The sequence below is a fragment of the Macaca nemestrina genome, chromosome 5 (genome assembly GCF_043159975.1).
Source record: "Macaca nemestrina isolate mMacNem1 chromosome 5, mMacNem.hap1, whole genome shotgun sequence".
Classification (NCBI taxonomy): domain Eukaryota; kingdom Metazoa; phylum Chordata; class Mammalia; order Primates; family Cercopithecidae; genus Macaca; species Macaca nemestrina.
The window spans coordinates 101,360,665-101,384,277 of record NC_092129.1 but is presented as its reverse complement, the minus strand read 5'-3'; the positions used below and the strand labels follow the sequence as shown (position 1 = coordinate 101,384,277).

The 23,613-nt window shown below is 34.7% G+C and overlaps 1 long non-coding RNA gene across 1 annotated transcript in view; it reads left to right on the top strand.

Annotated features, from left to right (window-relative positions):
* Window positions 1-23,613, top strand: part of LOC139363160 (uncharacterized) — a 176,072-nt gene that overhangs the window by 95,017 nt on the left and 57,442 nt on the right. The gene's annotated exons all lie outside the window — the stretch shown is intronic.

The window sequence follows — 23,613 nt, the reverse complement described above, 5'->3', positions numbered from 1 at the left end:
CCATGAATGCGTAAAGCCACAGGCCAGCATTCCCATTAGATCCTAAACTCCTTAAGGGTCAGGACCCTCTATTGTTTAACTTTGTGTCCTCCACCAAGTCCAGTGCTACACGTTATGAACAATTGGTTCTGAGAAAGCAGCAAGGTATAGAAGAAAGCACAGGAGTCAAATCCAAGCATACCTCCTTGGAATCTTGGTTTCACTACTTACCAGCTATGTGCCCTTGGAGATAATATGTCCAGAATTTTTATCATAAAGGACTTGTGAGTAGGAAGCAATAAAATATAGGGGTTTATCTCATGTTGCCTAGCAAGCAGAGACTAGCAAGCAGAGAAGAGGGCTTTATGAAGACTGGTTGGGCAGCCATAGGTAACAATCTCCAAGCTATCCCCAAGTACCATCCTGGCTGTGGGTATGGCACACAGCCTCCCTAAGCCTCTGGATAATAGCACTCACCTCGTGGGCTCAATGTGTCCTACAGGGCATGTTCAATGACAGACTACTGAGCCCCATTTAGTATACTTACTCTGATTCAGTGAGAATCTGCATTTCTAATTAATTACCCGGTGATGCTGATGCTACCAGTCCAGGGACCACACTTGGGCATCACTGTTGTAGAGAATAGAAGAAATGAGGGAGAAAGTACATGGTCAAATATAATAGATTTTTGTTAACCAAATCCTTAGAGTGCATGGAAAAAAATAAAAAGGAAAGCATAAAATATGAGAAGTCCCAGGACAAGCTGTTAAGACTGAGTCATGTGTAAGGGGCTCAGATATAATTTGATAAAACTGATCCGCCTATGTCCCAATGCCTCTACTGGATTGCTCTCTAGATGTCTCATTTGCAAAATGGAGTTGAAAAACATGATCTCTATCCAAAATGTGAAATTACTGTGTAATACACACACACACACACACACACACACACACACACATCCCATGCCTGCTGTGTGCTGTTAAACCTACTTCTGAAATAAAAGTTGTCCCTGAAGAAGCCAGTGCTTCTGTACTTTTGCATATGAATAACACCCCAGCCAGCTCCGTTTGAATTCAATACCATCTTCTTCTCCGACAATGCTTCTACTGTTTCCTTTGGAAAGAAATCCAACTAGTTGGCCACAAGATTCTGGGTTGTGCCTGGAGCCATATGAAAGGTTTTGCGTGTTAAAAGCAAAACTGGCAAACGTAGGCTTTTTGACAGCTTTGTGAAGTGTGAAAAAAAATCATATTTCTCTGGCACAGTTTTATGAGTTTTTGTCTTGAGCAAAAGGGAAGCTTTGCCTGTGAAAATGGAAAAAGGGTCAAGGAAATGACCTCAGATTAGTGATCCAATTTGAGATCCAGTGAATTCTGAAACTGGAAAATTTCACCAAAATTCTCAGGTTTTCAGTGCAACTGCAGAGGAGCTTTTTTTGTACCAGGGGCACCAACTCTGACTCTGCTCCATCACCTGCAACTGACAGGGCCAAGAGTGCTTAATTACAGGGATCTACACAAAAGGCTGCTGAAAAGAGTAGCTGATCACGACTAGGACACAGGGCATGGTATTTGCAAGGATTCTTCCAGAAGGCACCATGTTTGTGTGAAAAGATGATTTGGCTAGACGGAAACATAAACTAAGGGCCTAGTAGAGGCTCACGAGAAAGAGCCAATTTGTATCTACAAATTTGCTGTAGTGAAGCTAACAAGAGGATGAAGAGACAGAAAACCTAGCCATAGAGGAATCTGGTCTCCTTCTGTCATTTCAACAGGTCATTTACCACATAGCTAACCAAGCACAAGCCTCACTGAGGGCTCCTATTTAAACAGCCCTTAGAGAGAGGCCTGGGCAATGTTCACGTGGTCATGTGTTTTTTAATTTGTCAGCACTTTACAATTTTAAAATGTGTTGTGATTTCTTTTTTTATTCTGTAAATATTTGCTTTCTTAAACCTAATTTTTTTTCTTGAGGAGAAGGCTCAAAAATTGTATAAGCTTCAGGCCTCTCAGAACCTAAATCTTCTCCATACTGTCCATCACTTACAAAGTTCACTGAGTTAGAAAATAAGGAGACTTAGAAAATAATATTTCCCAGACGAGGTGACTATATTCATTTTCTAAAGCTACCATAACAAAATACCATAGACTGGGTCACTTAAACAACAGAAATTTAGTTCTCCAAGCTCTGAAAGCTGGAAATCCAAGAGCAAGGTATCAGCAGGATTGGTTTCTTCTGAGTCCTGTCTCCTTGCCTAGCAGATGGCTGCCTTCCTGCTGTGTCCTCACATGGTCTGTCCTCTGCGCATGTGCAGTACTGTGTCCTAATCTCCCCTTCTTATAAGCACACCAGTCATTTCGGATTAGGGCCCACCATATGAGTTCACTTTACCTGAATTACTTCTTTAAAGGCTCTATCTCCAAATAGAGTAACATTCTGAGGTACTGGGGGTTAGGAGTTCAACATATGAAATTTAGGGGGACACAATTCATTCCATAACGTTTCTCCCTCTGGCCCACCAAGAATGATATAGTTCTTATTATGTTCACTCCATTCCAATGGCCCAGAAGTCTTAGTTCATTCCAGTATCAACTTTAAGTATCTTAATATCATCCATATTATCACTATCACTTCAGTTTTACTGTTGGGACACTAAAACTTTGGGAAAAGGCTTTTTTTTCCCTCCCAGTACCCAGAAACCCAAACCCAGAGCTGCCATTAGTTGCTGGCATAACAGGAAGAAGTGGGCTCAGGCACTGTTGGCAGTTAAAAGAACAACTTACTGTTGAATAGTTCAACTCAACATTTGAAGTTTACACAATTATATTTTCCTCTAAGAATTTAATTGGCCTGGTTTATGACTCTATGCCAGCCCCAGAGGGCTGATTTCACAAGCTGGGTCATTACTTAGTCCCTACCCCACATCAGCAGGAATCTCAGACATGCCACTTCATTTTCCACCAGAGGGTCTCCACATGCCCAAGAACCCTGAGGGTCCTTCATGTTTATCCAGCTTAGCCTCTACCTCCAACATCGCTGCTTTTAATGTCCAACACCCCAAACCCACAAAACTACCCCAAAAGATCAAGGAAACCAAAAGAGAGCTATTGGCAAGGCAATTAAAATGGCAAATCTCACTTTGTGTTGGCTAGATGATTCACCGAAAAGTGAGGAGAGACTCTGATCATTCCATATTTCTGTATTTTATCTCCCATTTCTTACCACTTCACCTTAGAGATGGAATGTATGTGTGTCTGTGTTTCTCAATCTCTCTCTCTCTCTGTCTCTCTCCCCCTCCCGTGTGTGTGTGTGTGTGTGTGTCTGTGTGTGTGTGTGTGTGTGTCTGTGTGTGTGGTGGCAGCAAGCAGATATGATAAGAGCACAGAAAATTGTGGGAATAGAATAGAGGCAGAAACATAAGATCAAACTCTAGGATTTCCAGGTGACAGTGAAGGCTATTTTATCATATAAACCACACATCATATACATACCACATACACATTTTTACACACACACACTTGCTGTAGGGCAAAACAAGACAAAAACAAAAATCAAAACTTTAAATGTCATAGGTCCACTGTAATTAATGAATCCTAAAAAATATGCCTGCACAAAACTGTAATCCATGCTTGTTGTTAGCTTATTTTTCTTTTTTATTTACGTAGTGGGTACCAGGGTCTTATTAGTTTGTTCATTCATTCAACAAACATATATTGAGCAATAATCATGTACTAAGAACCTGCTAAGTTCTAAGGATTTAAAGATGAACAAAACACAGCCCATAACAATGTAATGCAGAAAAACATGTACTTTCATAGGTCATTTTTGTACATGCAAGTCTGTGTGGGTACAGAGAGGAAGAGAGTGCTGCCTGGCATAGGAGAGTCAGGTTTGTAGACTGAAAGTTGAATACAACATACAGAAGAAAAGTGGACTCTTCTAGAATTTGGGGCAACTTTTTGGTATCAGCTTTCCTTTTCATCTTTGTTATCTTTTTACAAAGATTGAAAAGGCTTGGAGCTGATATAAATATGGTTTGCCCTAAAAATAAGATCAGTAACCACAGAGTGCTTGGGGACTATTTCTGACAGAAATGAATTTGAAAGGAAACTCTTCTAAAAAATCTGTATTTTAGATGTGGTTTATTTCACAAACTAGAGGTGAATACATTTGAATGTAGGTGTTTGTGTTTGTGTGTTTATGATTTTTTAAAACTTTTATACCACTGATACCAACTATGCTCACCAGTTAGATAAGAAAAAATCATCTCTTATTTTATCTAGGTAGTGTAATAGCACAGGATAGGAACTGTAGACTTTGAGGAGGCACTAGGCCAAACAAGAAGATAGAGTATCAAGGAAATTTTGAGGGTGCCCCTCAACATCAGCAACCATTTTTAGTATCCTTTATCCAGCATCACTCTAACAGAAGAGCTCTGGGTGGCCAGTACATGAGGAATCTAGATTTTGTGGTGTGGGCTGAAAAGATGTCCATAAGGCCACCCAATGCCCAGTGCATGTAATAGCTGTGACTTCATAAATGTGTTGAATGAAGAATCAATTCCAAGTAACTGTAAACTTTTTACACAGAAACTGATTTCTCTAATGCACTTTTCTGAATGCTAAGTTAATTTCAAGGGCTGTTTTTTTCTAGAAAGGGTCTTTATAACCAAATATGCCCACTGACATTTTGAATTGATAAAGTAAGAGTTCGGGGATAAAACTTAGAATAATTCTTGAGGGTCCTTCTCATGACATTAGGTCCAATATCCTTGCATTCAGGATTGGATTTTCATTTGGGCCCACCCAACACAGGTGTTTGAGGCAGTCTTTTTCTCCTCTCCTGCACAGAACATGTCAACTCTGTCTTCATGCCTTTGCTTAAACGAGCCCCTCCCCTGGAATGCCCTCCTCGCCCCTTTCTGAATATCTGAAGCCTGCCCATTGCTACAAGCCTTGCTCAGCTCCAGCTGCTGTGATGTATCTGTTCCCCTTCCCAGCACTGGCACCCAGATGTAGTTCCTACTGCCAGCAAACTTCTTCTTTTTTTAAAAAAATTATTGTTATACTAGGGTACATGTGCAGGCTCGTTACATAGGAATACATGTGCCATGCTGGCATGCTGCACCCATCAACTCGTCATTTACGTTAGATATTTCTCTCAGTGCTATCCCTCCCCCAGTCCTTCACCCCACGACAGGCCCTGGTGTGTGATGTTCCCCACCCTGTGTCCAAGTGTTCTCATTGTTCAATTCCCACCTATGAGTGAGAACACACAGTATTTGGTTTTCTGTCCTTGTGATAGTTTGCCCAGAATGATGGTTTCCAGCTTCATCCATGTCCCTGCAAAGGACATAAACTCAAATCAACCTTTTTTATGGCTGCATAGTAGTAGTCCATGGTGTATATATGCCACATTTTCTTTATCCAGTCTATCATTGATGGGCATTTGGGTTGGTTCCAAGTCTTTGCTATTGTGAATAGTGCTTCAATAAACATACGGGTGCATGTGTCTCTATAGTAGCATGATTTACAGTCCTTGGGGTATATACCCAGTAATGGGATCACTGGGTCAAATGTTATTTCTAGCTCTAGATTCTTAAGGAATCACCACACTGTCTCCCACAAGAAGTGTAAAAGCATTCCTACTTCTCCACATCCTCTCCAGCACCTGTTGTTTCCTGACTTTTTAATGATCACCATTCTAACTGGTATGAGATGGTATCTCATTGTGGTTTTGGTTTGCATTTCTCTGATGACCAGTGATGATGAGCATTTTTTCATATGTCTGTTGGCTGCATAAGTGTCTTCTTTTGAGAAGTATCTGTTCATATCCTTTGCCCACTGTATGTTGCCTGTTCACTCTGATGATATTTTCTTTTGCTGTGCAGAAGCTCTTTAGTTTAATTAGAAGCTTCTTGATGACTGTACCAATCTTCATACTGAGTCTGGATGCTCCTGAACATGAAGAAAGCTTTCTAAAGAATACACAGCTAAGGATTTCTTTAATTAAACCAATTTTCAGATTCCCAGTTTCCATGTATACTCCTTTGTAACACTGATCTGCATGAGAACTCACCTAGATAAAGGTGTTCCTTTAACAACCAACTTTCTTCCCATTTATAAAAGAAAGGCACACCTCTTACCCAACCAAAATCTTACCAAACTGTAAAAACTTCCACTGTGCCAAGCAAATAAAAACATTCAAAATACTGGCATAAATGCTAAAAAAATACAACTGTATGGTTGTAATGACTGACTTTTTGCAAGTCAGGTGACTTTCAAGTTTTTGCTTTTAATAAAATTGAGAGAGGACCTAATTGAGTTTAGATTATTAAAACGCTTATATAATAGGTCATCATATGACATAGATCCCTAAAGGAATTAAAAACCTGGGACGAATTGTTTCTGCAGACTCTTGTCCATCTTGTGATTTATGCAGAAAGGGTTTCTTGGTGCTTAAATGTATAAAAACAAAAGAATTGGAACAAAATTGATGTTGAATTTTGTCTCAACTTGGCAATTAGTAATGGAAAAGAAATAATTAAATGTAAAAGAAACAGTTCTATGCATCTCATTAATTTATACATCTCCAGTAAGTGTTTTAATTTTTTTATCTAATAATAAAAATGTGGTGTATATGCATGTTGCTTTTGATCAGTTGAGTGCTAATTATAAAATTCCAATATCAAATAAATGTTTTAATATTTATAGCTTTATGTCCTATGTTATAAAAATATTTAAATTTACAATTATATATACATTTTTGTTGAAGAGAGTTACGGGACCATCAATAAGAGATAAAAAGTACTGAAAATATACTATACCAGGATGGGATTCTACAGAGGAAGTAGAAAAAAACATAAGTCAAAGGAATAATCTAAAACTTCTAACTTGTTTGTATATTTTAACAGCTTTTCAAGGTATAATACATGTAGCATAAATTTTACTCGTAACTGTGCAAACTGTATATTTTTAAATAAATGTATATCTTGTGTATCATTCCAACTTAGCTTCACAGCATTTTCATTCCCTAGAAATACCTTTGAGCACATTTGCAATCTGTCAGTATACTTTTAAAATAGATGATGAGTATCAAATAACTATGATACTTAGACTTTATTGAATATATTTAAGAGTGAAAATGCTGATATTTATAATGCATTGGAGATTACACCCTATGTATCTATGTAAAGCTATAATAAAAATATTAGATGTTCACTTAAGAACATGGAAGCTGTGGTTTAAGTTAATAAAAAAATAGGGGTTACCTAGGCAAAATTTGAAAGCCAGTAGCCTACACCATCTCACTGACCACTTAATTATATAATAGTCTACTCTGTCATTTTTTATTTCTATTTATAAAATAGATAAATTCTGTACTTGTTTGATTGGTTGATTGAAGTTCTTACTGTAGACCTGACTTTGATCCAAACTAGAGGGGTTCAAAATATATTTTTCATTTGAAAATATGCAGCACCCTTCTGTATATTACAGAGAGAAAGAGCAATAAAATATTTTTTCCTATTTTGAAACAGGATCAATTCTCCAAGTGAGAAGACAATGTTATTAAATTCTTTTTTTTTTTTTTTTTTTTTTTTTTGAGACAGAGTCTTGCTCTGTCGCCGAGACTGGAGTGCAGTGGCCGGATCTCGGCTCACTGCAAGCTCCGCCTCCCGGGTTTACGCCATTCTCCTGCCTCAGCCTCCCGAGTAGCTGGGACTACAGGCACCCGCCACCTCGCCCGGCTATTTTTTTGTATTTTTTACTAGAGACGGGGTTTCACCGGGTTAGCCAGGATGGTCTCGATCTCCTGACCTCGTGATCCGCCCGTCTCGGCCTCCCAAAGTGCTGGGATTACAGGCTTGAGCCACCGCGCCCGGCCGTTATTAAATTCTTGAATGACAACTAATGTCCTGTTTATTTTCTGGATCTTTAGTAATATTTCTGTTACCTTTGGTCTCTTGGAATTCTCTTGGCCTTAGATAAAAATTGGACTTCTTTTTGTTGTTCCTTTATTTTTATTGGATAAAACTCTTAGGCTTTATTTTCACCAAGTAAACAACATACATCTAGTGTTTTCTTTGATATTAAAAAAAAGACTCTAAATCTCACTTTTAAATGAAGTTCTACCTAAACTTTATACAGTATATATACACACATTCACGTGGATACATATGTGTCTAAAAACAAATTTTAAATAATTTTTGATTCCATCTTCACATATAACTTTCTCTGAGAGCATGAAAGAATACAATACAGTTCTTAAAATCAGAAATAAAACTGGCTTTTACTGCATAAAAATAAAAGGTGGGTTTGCTTTATTTCTCATTGAGTTGCCTACTCCATATTCTTTAAAAAAAAAAAAAATAGAAAAGTCTTTCGATTACTCAAGAGATTAAAGAGTAAGGATCTACGTCAGCATGATAAAGATTTCTAAGTGTGATTAAGGTTCCAATCTCATGACATGTGGAATAACCTATGTAATTATATTCCCTTTAGAGCTACAGAAAAGTCCAAGTGACTGTAATACATGCTAACTTAATCTTAGCCACAGAAAATGTGTTTCTAATTTTCAAATTCGGCAATTTTTCAATAAAAGTTGTTGTACTTTGTCTGATCTATTCTCAAAATACGGAAGTGCTTGAAGCCCGACCACCTGCAATAACAGATTACTGCTCTCTAAAATATTACCATACACCTACAATGTGGAGGCGCAAAGCTTTGCTAAAAAAGATCTTTGTTGTTTTTTCTAAAAGACAGAGGTGATCCCAAAGTAAAGCTGGTTTTCAGCAGCCTCTCTGCTCCCAAATGCGACCGGCATCAAAGTCTAATGAAAACCTGTTTGCGGACACTGGATCCAATCCAAGGTACACCATTGGCATATTCTAGACCCCTTGGGACATGACTCATATAAAAAAACACAGGGCTGTCATCGGATGGCTGGTGGCTCAAATAAATCAAATTTACTTTGAAAACTGAGGCATACCAAAATTTTATTAGGTGAAACTTTGGCATTTCTTATAGCCAACTTGCACATATATATTTTTATTACTTACAGCAGTTAAAAGGTATGCTACCAATCATATGCAAAACAAGAAAAGATTGCAGAGTACATTTTTTTACTGGGTGGTGGTAGGAACTACTTTTTTTTTTTTTTTCCTTTAAAGGAACTCCAAATAGTTAGTTAGTAATAGGTGGTGTCAAAGAATGCGGCCCAGTGTTTGCATAATTCACAAGTCCTCTGGTGAAAACTTCTCCATTGCAGACTCCGTTTAGCAGATCCTATCACTAATCTTAAAGAATGACTTTTACCCGAAAGTGATTTCTTGCTCACTAAAACTATCAACTGCACCACACTTCATAGGATGATGACAGATAGTGTTTATAATGTGCATTTATGAGAAACAGACATGAACATACTCAAGTTCTAGATGATCTAAAAAGAATTAAACTTTAAGCTTCAAAGGTCTACTACTTCTTATGCACCAACTCATACATTAAGTCAGTTTCAAATTCTGTAGAGGAACATTTTATTTTCTCTTCAGTTAAATATTAGAAAATTCTTTACTTAAAAGTCTAATATATATTTACCTTTTAAATATGTTAATTGATCATCAAAGGCATACCAGAAAACAGGCATTTACCCAAAGAATAGTATATTTACAAGTTAATACTTACTTTTAAGGCCACATTTCTCACATTTAAAAAGTGATAGCAGCTAATTTTCCTTATTTGGCAACTGCTTCAAGATTTTAATGTGGCAACACATGTACTATTGTGTACATGTTCAAATACACACACAGGTACACATTTTACCATGTAGTACATAGATTTCAACTGGCAAGCTTAGACCAGAATCTCTTAAAAGATGTACACGAACCTAAAATGTTACTTTCTAAATATCGAGTTTTGTATAGAATTCATAAAGGTTATTGTTTTAAAATTATAAAATTGTGCTAGGTCATGTATAGTTATAAATACATTCAAAATATATATATTATATTAAAAACACATTGTACATTTCTAAAAGAGTGTCCAGAAATATTTTAAAATCCAGTCTTTCATAGCTTCTTTGATTATTTAATATTGTTCCATGAATGAACAATAGCCCTTTTGCCATACAGCTCACTCAGCAAGCAGTAACAGATACCACAAGGAAAACCAACTTCATGCTAGGCTGTGTTTTCAGTGACTGAGCACAAGCCAGGTCAACGCAAACCAAATCAACTATTTTGACTGAATTTACCTATGACTTGAGGAAATCGGTTACTTTGAATACAGATTTGACTGAACAGAAATCATTTCATTTGAAATGGCTCAGTGATTTTCACAGAGATGTAGCTTCAATAAAATCTGTGAGAAAGGAAAAACAGTGATTTGGTCACAGAATACAAGGGAAGAAACACATCTGTAATCAATGAACAAGTAATTGTTTAAGGCTTATTACCTGCTGAGTTTTGTGCTAGAACTATGAAGAATAGAAAAGAAATATAAAAAAGTATTCCTGTCCTTAAATTGCTTACCATCAGGTTGAGAATTTATAAATGATTACAGGAATTATCTAGGAGCCAGACAAGACAGTAAGTTGATCCATGCCAAATAGTGTGGTAACACACACGTTTTATGAAAGTGGGCTTAGTTTGGTGTTTTAGAAGGGCAGGATTCTGATAGTGAGAGAAGACAGGAGCGGCTGAGACCGACCATACAGAATTTGGTCTCACCTGTGTCTACCTATGTTTGTTTCTGTTTCCTCCTCAACTTGAATAGTCTTTGTCCTCTAACAGATTACTATTAATAACTTCAACCTCATAATTTGTTTTTTAAATTTTGTTTTTGGAAAACCACCATAAATAAAATCAAAGACAAATTGTGAACCTGGAAAAAGCTTTTCCGTATCTCTGATAAAGGGTTGATATCTTAACAGCAATTACCAATCAGTGAGGTCAGACATGTACAGTACTAGAAAAAAATAAGTGAATGTAAGACCCCCAATAGGCCACTGAAAAAAAAAGTCTGGTTGGCCAGTTATAATATAACAAATCATTTAACTTCATTGATAAGTATAGCCATGAAAATTAAAACTATTAAGAAATGTAATTTTCACCAAGCAAACTGCCGACATTTTGAAGATATCAAAGACTGGAAGAAATGAGGACACTTGGTCACAGATAATGAGAAAATAAATGGATTTAACAATTTTGGAAGGCACATTGGCACTATGTTTTAAAAGCCACGACATACATAATAAACTTTGACCCAGAAATTGAATTACTAGGACATTTTCTTAAGGGACTCATTACGAATATGCTCAAAGGCTTAATAGATAAGGATGTTCACAGCACTGTTCTAAGATTTTTAAAATTTGGAAATGACATAAACGTCCAATAACAGAGGACTATTTATATAATTAAAATTTAAAATTTATTTGAGAAATAACATTTAGTGATATGAAAATATGTCCTATATACTAATATACAGAATGGTTCATAAAACACTTTATGGAATGCATTTCAAATTTTAGAAGGAATGTACAGAAAAACACTGGAAAGAGATACATTAATATGTTACCAGTGAAATCATGGTTTTCTAGGCACTGGGAATACAGGTTACTTTTCTTTGTCTTTTTTTAATTTACAAAAATACATGTTATTTTTACTTGAAGAAATTTATTCACAAAACGACACTGCAAAAATATTTTGAGACTAAAGCTGTTTGTACATATTTAAGATAGCTTTGTTAGGCTAAGGTACTCAAGCTTGCTATAGACTGTTCTCCAGAGGAATTTCTAATAATGTGCATTTCCAGCAGGATTTATGATAATGTCATTTCACTGCAGCTTTAGAAAAAGGGAATATTTAATAATGTTATAGTATGCTGCTAATTTTCTTTTTAAACCATTTTTGAAATTTATTTTGAAAAATCCTACATTTGTATATATTTTATCAAAGTGATAGTTTACTTTTAATTACGATTCATAGATACAAAATTGAAACATTTAAAATGTGTATAATTGTACAAAATTTTATAAATGTTTATTAATAGGTTTAAGAGACCTTTTCCTAAAATGTTCTTAGGTCAGAAGAAATGGGATCAAGAACAGATTTGCTTAACTTTCTTCTTGTACAACTTATGAGAATATAAGCAGTAACAAAAAATCAAAATCCTAAGCTCTAACCAAGCTTTGCTTCATGGGTTTAAACACAACTCATTCTTGACTATCTTAATTAACATAAAAAATAGTGGGTATAATCATAAGCAATAAATAGTCAAAAGCTTTCTATTATTCTCTTAGCTACACATGATGTAATTTTTCAGGAAATATGCCATATTGTGATAAATGTATTTGCCTCTGACTATTGAAAGTTGGCTGAGTTTTGGGGATACATAAAACATACTGAATATCCCAGAAAAGTCAGTTTGAATTATAAATAGTTCTGCCAATATGGATTGTGGATAAAAATAGATTTAGTTCAGCCTATTTCTTTGCCAGTGTGGTTCCTAATTCTAACTTGAAAGAGACAGACATTGATGTGCTTAACTTGCAGAAATTATTTCTTACAGAAGAGTGAAAGTTTATTCTCACCCACACTTACTCTTCCAGACTGTTCAGTGTAACAGTTTTTTCTTTAGGTTCAATCAGACCTTTGGGCCAAAGTCCTTTGTCAACCAGTCAACAATAAAGCTGTTCTCAATCATGAAAAATGATTGTTTTCCTCATAGGCATTCTTGGGAAAGGGGGAAGTCTTCTTCAGATTTAAATTATAAATTAGAGGGACATTTCTTCTAGGAATAGAGTGATTTTGTTCGTTTCCCCCAAATTAAAAAAATATGAAAGGATAATTTTCTGAGCTTTTTGACGAAGGGGCTGTGAACAAACAGCCTGAATTGTATTTGAGCAAATAAGTAGAGCTCAGCAGAGATAAAATATGACCCTTTGCTGAGGGAGTTCTCCTTTGTATACTAGTGATTCCAAGCCCTTACCCCAACTTTGTCACCGCCTTGACCCCTCTTCCAACTCATTAAGCAAGTGAAGTTCCTACTGGTGACACTTTGAGGCAAATTCCTTAGGTGGTCAGACATGAGATCTCAACATTGTAAAAATTTTACTCTCTAACCTGACTTGCAACTATGATCCTATGAAAACCTCCCATAGCTTCTTTTTCAGATAGTTCTTGCACAACTATCTTTGCCCCTCCCTCCCCTGCTGCTTTCCCCTTCTCATTAAAGATTTAAGAGCAGCTAACTATGAAGAGTTGCTCCTGTTGCTGAAGTTTTATTACTTTTGTAAAATGCAGTGTGGCATACCCATGCTATTAAGCATTACAAATAAAACTAGAATGTCATTAGCAAAACTAAGTAAAATAAGAATGGTGTAAAGAGCACTATTTCAGGAGTCAAGACATCTATATTCTCATATCTTTCTCATTCATATGACTTGTCATTAAACTAGTCATTTAATGAAATGTCTTTGTGCCTCTATTTCCTTTCCTAAAAAAAATGAAGTAGCTGAACTAGTTATGTCCTTTCCAGCTTTAGCTGTCTGTGCACCTAAATCTGTTCATAAAACTGTCTTTAAAAATTATTTTTTTCCCGTCTTCAGTAAGACAGCTTTGTCAGCCAATGATATTGAATGAGTACAATCTGATTTGCCACAAAACCTGCCACCAAATCTGTTCATAAAAATATTCTTGAAAACTATTTTAGAAAGCCTGTATGCTATTACTGTTGACATCTCCTGCACAAAAAAGGCAAACGAAGAGTTTCTCTGAATGTATGTGCTTATTTTATTATTATTATAATTTATTCTTTTTTTCAGAAGGCTTATATTATAGAAAAAGTATTAAGCAGTAAACTCATTTATAGACATCCTAAGAAGGTCAAATAGAAAATAAAATCATAAATAGATTGTCACTACTGCAAAACAATGCAAACTTTCTCCATCTGCTTGGCTTTCTTGCTCCTTAGACTAAGCAACTGATCAGATATGCTTGTGCAAGTCAGCTATGATATTTCAAACTATTGCTTTTATACATATTCAAAATCAGTATTAAATACCAGGAATAAAATAATTATTAATTTCTGATAAAACCCAGAGTGCATTTTTTAGCTTCTTCATAGAAGATTGTTGAGCATTTTGATTTTGATTCAGAATGTACCTTTGATGACTGACCACTAATGTTTTCTTGCATTTGATACTTAACCTTAGAAAATTAATTTGCGTACAAAGTATGTTCTTCTGAATTTGGCAGCAGAGAAAGAATTGTCATTAAATAAATTCACAGTTTTATTTTGAGAATGAAGGAGTTGTTGCTTTCTCTCTAAATGTTGTCATTATGATTATTAAACTGTTGGAATACCAGATATTTGTTGGTAAGAAACCTCAGTTGCTTTAAATTCCATCTTGTTTTCAGATAAACTGCTCAAAATGTGTTGGGTTGTATTAATAAAATATATAAATATTTAAATAGGTTTTGTAAACAAAGTTGATGTGATTCGTGATTCCATAAATGCACAGTGAGACTCCTATTATGCAAAAGCTGTTGTTTCAGGTACCATGTGACATTCAAAAGCAACTCATCGAGGGTTCTTCTTTGGTAAAGCCAAAAATATATAGTTAGAAATAAACCAAAGAAACTGAAACAGCTATAGCACAAGGCAGAATTTAGTAAGTGCCAAAGCATAATGTATGATGAGTCAAGACAGAAATGTCATACTTGGGTGATTGATCAGGTAGAACTTCCTGGAAGAGGTTATTTGAAATGAATGGGTAGTACATCCCTTCAGGAATTGCTATGGGGACAATGTGTTCCAAGGACATGTTAGAAACACTGAAACTGGTCCAGGTTCTCCTTATATTATTACCTCCACTTAGAACTTGCTCTACATATCACTCACTACTGGTTGCATTTCTCCCTCAAGAATTCTCCCAAAGATCACCGAGTTTATCTACACAGAGAGCAGATATAGAGGAACAGCAAGGGGCTACCTGGAAAGGTAAACTGGACCTACGTTATGGAGGGTCTTGAATGCCAAGCTAAATATGGAGCTGATTCTATGGATGTTGGGAAGCCATTGAGCCTTCAGGGCAGGGTTACTATGTGATCAGCTTTTAACAACAGACTGGCAGGCAAGCATAGGATAACTTTGCCCAGGGAGAGTACTTAGGGTTCAGAAATTAGGGAGGGATCTTTGAAGACCTGCCCCCGGGTGATGGCAGTGAAAAGTGAAGGAGAAGGACTGGTTTAAAGAGACAACTAAAGGGAAAATCAGTAACCTCTATTATATAAGAAATAACTATAGTTAAAGTATTTAATACCATAATGGCTTCCAAAAGTGTTTTCGGAAATTTCTACCTGCAAAAACTAGAACCAAGAAAATTCTGTACAGCTCAGGAGTAGCTGAGTAGAAGGCCAAAGAAGGGCTAAAGTGATTTTCTTAACTTTCTCATTTATTCTTTTTTGAAAATTTATCAAATAGATTTCGATGTTAACAACTGGCTGAGATCTGATATTCTAAGTTAATTCTATAATGATTGTTGTGGGGTTTGAGAAATAAAAAAACCTGTTCATTTCTTTAAAACACCGAATAATTACCTAGAACATAAAGTATAATAAAAATATATATATTAAATAAAATTTTTTAAAAAGTAATTCTAGTATAAACGTTTTTTAAGAGGACTCTAGAATTTATAGCTTCAGAAAATCAAACTTTAAAAAGCATTTTGTCATATATATTATAGTTAGCGATATTAAGATTTTTTAGTTTCTAGAACTTTAATTACTAACTTAAATGAAAATTAATGTTTCAGTACTTGAAAAGTCACTTAATTTTCATGGGATGTTTAAAAATGTTCCTAAAAATGTTAGGCACTCTATTTGGAAAAACTCAAACATGTGAATCATATGAGAACTTTATATGTAAGTAGGTTTACTTTTTATAGCCATTTACTTTCAAACCAAAAGTTGTGTGATTAACAATAAAAATCAAGTTTTCTCACACAGTCATAGACTTGTTCACTTTGCTGCACTGTATAAAGCATGTCCATACATATGTGGAGCCAATAAGACAAACTGACTGAAGTAAGTATATCATCATATACACAAGAGAAACCCAATACTCCACATAAAATGTTTAAGTTACTGAAACAATAATATAACGATTATTTAAAATATGGACTTATGTGCTTTGAAAAATTTTCTCTTTTTAAACAAAATATCTTATTTACACAGAAAAACTACCAAATAAAACAAAATACTGACACCTTACTATAAAGGATTCATCCTGACCCAGCAAAAAATATGAATTTTTTAGGTACAAATTAAGTATCATGATTTTAAAAAACAGATTAGTGACAAGAGTAGCAATAAACTGAACACAAAAACCTACTTACAAAGTTGTACGATTAGCAATAAAAATCAAGCTTTCTCACACAATCATAGACTTGTCCACTTTACACTTTGTAAAGCATGTCCATACATATCTGGAGCCAATAAGACAAAGGAAACCAAAACAGTTTATTTTTGAATAACAGTATTTGTGAATTCCTTGATAACATGTCAGGTGACTTAGAGACAACATTGATCTGGAGGATTATAAACCCAAAAATTTCTCATGGCTGAGTAATGCTAATAACAGCAATAACACTCATTTGAACCCTGAAGAAAAATAATTGGGAGGACCAAATTTGTTTTGCAGAAAGTCCCCAAATTACTGAGGTTGCAACAGTCATTTGAAATAAATCATGTGTTGTGGTAACACTGCAGAAAGCCTTTACATCCCTTCTGAACATCCTGAGATGTAGTAATATATGGTTTATTCACAAACATGCTCTCATGTATAAATGTCCATCTTTAGATATGAATTATGCAGATGATAACATCAAAATGGCAATCTAATAAAATCCAAGCTTCCACAGTCTTGTCTATTTTCAGATTTTTGCAAAGTACAATGAGAATATTTCTTTCTGCTGTTTCACACATAAATACATTGACTGTCCAAAGGAAAAGTTTTGTCAACAGTTTATAAGCAAGAAAAAAATTGAAAAACTTGGATAATTTTCACTTTGCAGATTTGCTGACATATAGTTTTTAGCTTCATGAAATGACTTACTTAAAAATTTGCAAAAATTATAGGAAATATATTAACATGTAATGACAAAGCAGAAATTTCAACTTTAGAAAATTGAGGCTAAAACAATTTGCTACAGATGTTTAGTTGATACAATAATTTGGATCTTTGTAAAAACTTTTTAAGAGAAAATGACATCTGTGTATTATTGAGGAAACATTTCACAAGTATTTTGAAATGTTTGATTTTAGAAAATATATTAACTGGATTTGAAATTTCTTGTTGTGCAATAAGGACTTTTATCAATGAAAGAAAAACAAGCTTTAGATTTAAAGCATGAATACACCATTCATGTTTAATTTAAGGTGTTCAAATAATTTGAATTCTGCTCAATGGATGTAAGAACTGTGATATGGAGAAAAAGTGATAAATACATTTTTGCTATTTGCTACCTCCTATTCATATAAACAAAGTTTCTCACAAATTATTTCTCTTAAGAATGTAAAGAAAAACCATCATTTGAAAAAAATCTTGATTAGGATATATGCATAACCAACCAAATCATAAAACTCTATAATAAAATGTTAAGTACACAAAAGCAAGATCTAGTTTCTTATTTAAAAAATTTGGAAATATTTTATTTAGGTGCTATGCACAAATTCAATATTTAATATCCTGCCTAACATTTATGTTTTGCTTTTCATAACATATCCATATAAGGTAAAGAAAGAATATACATATATATATGTACCTATTTTTCACCAAACTCCTTATAGACACCTCCAAAATCCTCTCTAGTTTACCACGATATGCTGTAGAAATAGAATCATTTAATCTGTGATTGAATATGAGTAAGTCTGAGAAGAAATTCCTAGGAAAATAAATTTAACTGTTGAGTAAAGTGTGATAAAGCAAATGAAAAACAAGCCCAAGATAACTCAAAAGTTAAGAATATTACCAAGAGGAAAAATAATGTTGGCTACAGCTTAACTTGTTTTTTGGTTTGTAAGACTTAAAGAAACTATGAGAGGAAGCACATATCTGCGGACATAAGAGTATAAAGATATTCCAAAAGGAAAACATTTCAAAAGCACTTATCCTTCTCCAAGTTTCTCTAAAGGGGTTCCCAATGTGCTATGGATGGAAACACGTACTAGGTATTTGTTGTGGTTTCTTATAAAAACCAAGTTATAGATTGTCTGAAGTTGTAGTCAATGACTAAATATTGTATGACTTGAGTAAGTTTTAGTACTTGGAAAAATAGCTTCAAAGCTTCACTCTTCTGGGGACTATCTGGGAACAGGAAGGGAAGAAACATGTATATATTCTTAAAATAACCTACATCAATAAATCAACATTCATATTAAATTCCTCAACTGAGTGGTGATATGTATCAGAATTTCTGCTAACTGCAGAGACACAAAGATCTTTTTTAAAAATATGCTACTTAAAATCCCATACAGAAATAGGCCTGAAGCTTTAAATATGTATTCCAATAACTTGTATTTCTTAGAACTACTGTACTTTTTATCTCATGTACTGTTTGAGGGTTTTCCAGGTTCAATATTGTGTGCATCAAATTACTCCATATTCCTGTATGTTTCAGAGAGTCTGAAGAGACAAAATAAAATACTTTCCTTTTGATCTAAAATGGTATTTCCTATATAAGAACAAAAAGCCACAAGAAAGTTTTAAGGCTTCTGCAATTAGCGTATTAAAAAAACTGTACTGCCTAAAACTGAATGTAATTTCCAGCGAAATCTTGCCAAATCTATTGGAAAAGGCAGAGTCAGGAAGAATGTCTATGTGGCTACAAATAATAGCAAAACTCTATGTTATAATACAAATAATAACCTAACAGTTATTGAAGGCCTGAGAATAACTTATAAAAAGCAATTGTAAAGCATTTTGTAAAATATTATTGCCATTCAAATGTTAAATGATGACAACAGAAGTTCTTCAGGGACTGGTAAAAAGCAAACACTGTTGGAAGAGGAACTATAAGGAAAAAGTAAAGAAAATGGAGCGGATATAAAGACCTCGTAAATTTGAGAGAGAAAAAAAAGACAATTGTGAGTGATAAAAGGAAAAGCCTGGCCAATTTTATGTCCAAATCTACCAGAATAAATAACTCATTTTTAATTTCAGGGGACCCAAACCCAAGTAGGAGAATAAAAGGTAATCTCTTAAATGTTTATAGAGACATTTTTCACACATATAAGCAAATACAGAAGAAATATGTACTAACTGATTCTATTTTAAGATCGTGTAGTACAATTAAATTATTTTTAAAGGAACATAAAGTAACAAGGGTTCATCATTTCTGCTTAGTCCTTATTAACATCTACAGTGGAACAACCTAAAAAAGATAAGATGCTCAGCAATCTTCATCACTCGCCCATCAAAACAAGGGCTTTAGAAAAGTGCCTTGATAATCAAACCTTCTTTCCTAAAAAACCAAACCTTTACAGAATAATGATGATAATGATGATGATGTTGAATTCTTAACAGAGTATGCTTAATTCTTCTAACTTTTATTTTAGATCTTGAGTAATTTAATCTGTAAATTACCTGCAAAACCAATAGCATGGGCAATGCTCTCTGAAACAGGTACATTTAATCAAAATGAAGAATAAAGAAAGGGTGCTTATGTAAATCACATACAGGTTTTGCCAATTCGGCAGAATGGATTCCTTATTCTTTTGCTGCCCTGTTTGGAACTTGTATGTTCCTAATTATTGCTGTTTAGCCTCTTAGGAAGACAAAAAGGAATAAAACATGAATGAATGTTTTCTAATGATAATTAATTGCTTTTTTTTTTTTTTAAAAGACTCAGATAATAGGAATAGGATCAAAAGATATTTTTGTTTTACTTGACTGTTTTTATCCATTTTACAGTAGTCATCTTCCAGGAAGCAAGACTTACCATCAATAACTAATGGGGGCCAGTCCTGGAGAAGCAAGGTTCATCCAGTTTTAGGTTGTGTATTCAACACCCCCATGTTTTATCTAGCTCACTTTTGTCTGCAGAGTCTGAGAGTGGGAGACTAGTTCACTCTCCTCTGTAGAGTCTGAGTTATCTTGTTTAGATTTTATGTCGACTACCTTAAAGGGTGACTGCAGAATCCTCATTTCCCACATGCTATGAAGAAAAAAAGGATACAAACAAAGGAAGGGGAATGAAAGAAGTAGAAGAGGGAAAGACAGAAAAAGAATCAAAGAGATACTCTCCTACACAGTCTGCCCCTGAAGAAAACATCTGCCTAAATGTTTTGTGCTGAGAATGACCTGTTAACATGATCTGAAGTTAGAGCAGTTAGGGCTGGGGAGAGGGGAGAAGTGCAGAAAGTGGAGAAAATTGAGAAACAAATGTGAGGAATAAAATTATGTTTCTCCAAAAAGTATAATATATAAATGCTATTGTCAGAAAAATAAGGGTAAAAAGGAAAGGAAAACGTACATACATATAGGCAGAAATTATAGAGATTGAGGTTCAAACAGGAAAAGTTGTACTAGCTGAAAAATTGACAATCCAAAACTATGAAATCAGTGGGCCTGAAAGAGGAGGCATGTACAAAGTAGAATAAGGATAGCATGATGTTTCGGTGCTTTTATCCAATGGAGAAAATTTGCTTGACCCAGTTTTGAGATAATCTCACCCTATTTTCTCGGACTTACTAGTATAAAACTTGGTCTAGAATGATCTCTGAGGGTGCTATATTACAGACATTTATAATTGCTGTCAAAATTTACTGAGCATGTACTGCATGATTGGTGCTGTCTTGAAAAGTGTGCAGCTAATTGCAATCCTGTGCTGTAAGTACTATGATCATTTCCATTTTGTACATAGAAAAATTGAGGCACAAAGTTTCATCACCTGCCCAAGTTCACAAAGAAAGTAAGTGGTGGAAGTGGGAATCTCATTTAGGCCAACTAACTCCCAAGCCCCCTAGTTTAATCACAACACAGTATGTTGACATTTTCGTAATGATATTTAAGTTACTTATCTGAAATGATTTCTAACGAGTAAAGGAGATTGGTATAAAGTGATTGTTCATTTCGATTCAAGCATAGAAATGGCAGGCATTGGGTTAGATTCTGGGGACAGAAAAGAACAAAATCCAGTTAGTGTGCTCATAAATATTAAAGCCTGGCAGAATCCTCGCAACAGGAATGAGAATGTCAAGGAGGGAAGATGCAAAACTGTATGACAGGAAAGTTTGTAGTAGTGAAGTACTCAAGTCTGAAGCAATGAAGTGTAGGCCTCAGAAACTACAACAGAGGAAAAGTGGAACAGCTTTTCCCCCACAAGTAGACACATTAAACCTTGCAATAATGTAGGCACTCCTGGGCAGATTAGAACTACTCATCTTTCTGTGAGCCTTCTAATCATTCCAGAGCTAAAATATAGGCCTTCAAGAATGTTTCAGATGTACACACAAGTCCATGTAGTCAGTCAAAAGAACGAAGCAGCATCTGTGTTCAGTCCACTTGGTTGAAATTTACTGAAATTATGAAAATATTAGGAAAACCTATCAATGATAAAGAATCATGCTCAGCATAATAAGGATGCATTAATAAAAGCATTGGGGGATGGAGTGGAGAAGTGAGTTGAAGATTAAAGCCAAGCCAAAATATGAATGGGATGTTGCTGCAAGATTAAGATGGTCTTTGGTATTATAAGGAAAGAAAATTAGGGCACATTAATTTATGGAAAGACAGTGAAAACAAAATTGTCCCTTATGTCATCTAAGTTTGGATTTGCTATTTTTATTACCTTTTAAAGATTTATAATAAGAAAAATGCAATGGAGAAATTAAGAATCATTAGGATATAATGATGAGTTTCAAAGACAGCCCTAATGAAAAGCAGGAATATTTAAAAACATAAATCCCCAAATCATATTTCTGTTTAAAATCTATAGTAATGCTCTGAGTCTTTAAAATCCACTGAGCTGAAATATGTGCTTATATTGGCTGTTGAATTATGATTTAAATGTATGCTATATTAAGGAGGTAAAATATTTCTTGCCTTACATGAAACAAATTTAATTGTGGAAAATTGAGGAAAGACAGAAGATTGAAGACACAAAATAGTAATCATTAAAATCTACTGTACTATTTTTAAAAAAGGAATATGTATATACTTTCTTATATCTAACTTGGATAAAACACATGTGAGCAAAATACACCAAAATGTTAACAGAGTTATCTCTGCAATGTGATTGCAGGCATTTTTTTTCTTTTTTCTTTATACTTCTCCTGATTTTTCAGTTTCCATAATGAGCTAGTAACTACTTTTATAATTAGAAAAAGGCCATGTTATGTTAAAATAGACTTGTGTCTATGTTCTAGAAGACGTGAATTATATAATAATAAATTAGACACCAATTAAAAACACAGATCATTAGCAGCATACAGCCAGAGTTTACAAAGAACAACTTAAACCATACAAACTTCATAACTTCTTTTGGCTTGAACTCTAAGATTCAGCAGATGTTATTTTGGAATTTTAGTAAAGGACATAGTATGGTCTCCCGAGGTTTTACTGACAGATGAATTTAAATCTGTTTGGATCAGAGAAACTGCACTTGGTTGAAAAACAAGGCTGTAGGTACTTAAACAAAAGGAAATAATGACCTGATCAAGAGAAGAGGCTAATGAAAGAGCCATAATATCAATCAGCAACCAGCCATAGGGAACAGAGGCATAGTCTAGGCGGCACATGGAGTATTTAAGATGGTAAAAGGCTCTGGTAGGGAGAGAAAATGGCAATACGGCAGGGAGAGACAATGATTATAAAGCACCTGCTTCGTGCAAAGTATTGTGCTAGTCTTTGGTGTATTGCTCTCTTGTACTGTGTGAACAATATCTCTACAAGTTAGGAATTCTTTCCAATTAACAGATGAGGAAATTAAGAGTAAAAAAGACGTTAAATGTAACAAATAGTAAATACTGACAGATACAGCAACTTCTCTATTTACTTAAATGTGATCTGAAAAATAAAACCTATCAATAATGAGTTCCTAGTAAGCATTAAAAAAACAGAGAAATTGGTGTGCTAAGCATTGACAGAAGTGTACTATGTAACATGAAAGGAAAAACTCAAGGGTTTTTGCTTTTCATTTTTAAAATTTTTTAAATTTCGACCTCACATATTACATTTAATAACATGGAGGATACAAGAACAGTTAGTTAGCCCCTTTCTCTACAAATATAGTGAAATTATGGCCAGAATATTGTATCTCGTTATGAGAGATTTATTCCAGCAAAGACAATAAGGTCCATAAAAATACTAAGGTAGTGCCTGTGGAGAGCCTGACTAAATGTTGACTAGGATAAGTCATAACATAGCTGACATGCATAAGCACTTGGAGGAAATGATGGGACCTGATCTAAACAGGATAAGTAGAATAAAAGTAAGGAAAGGAAGAAGCATAGGTCAAATATCAGTAAAAACCTTTCCAACAGTGGAAACTATCAAAACCAGAAGATTTGTTCCCAAAGGAGATTCATGATTTTGGAAGATTTAATACTTGACTGAGTAAACATGAAAGAATAACTAA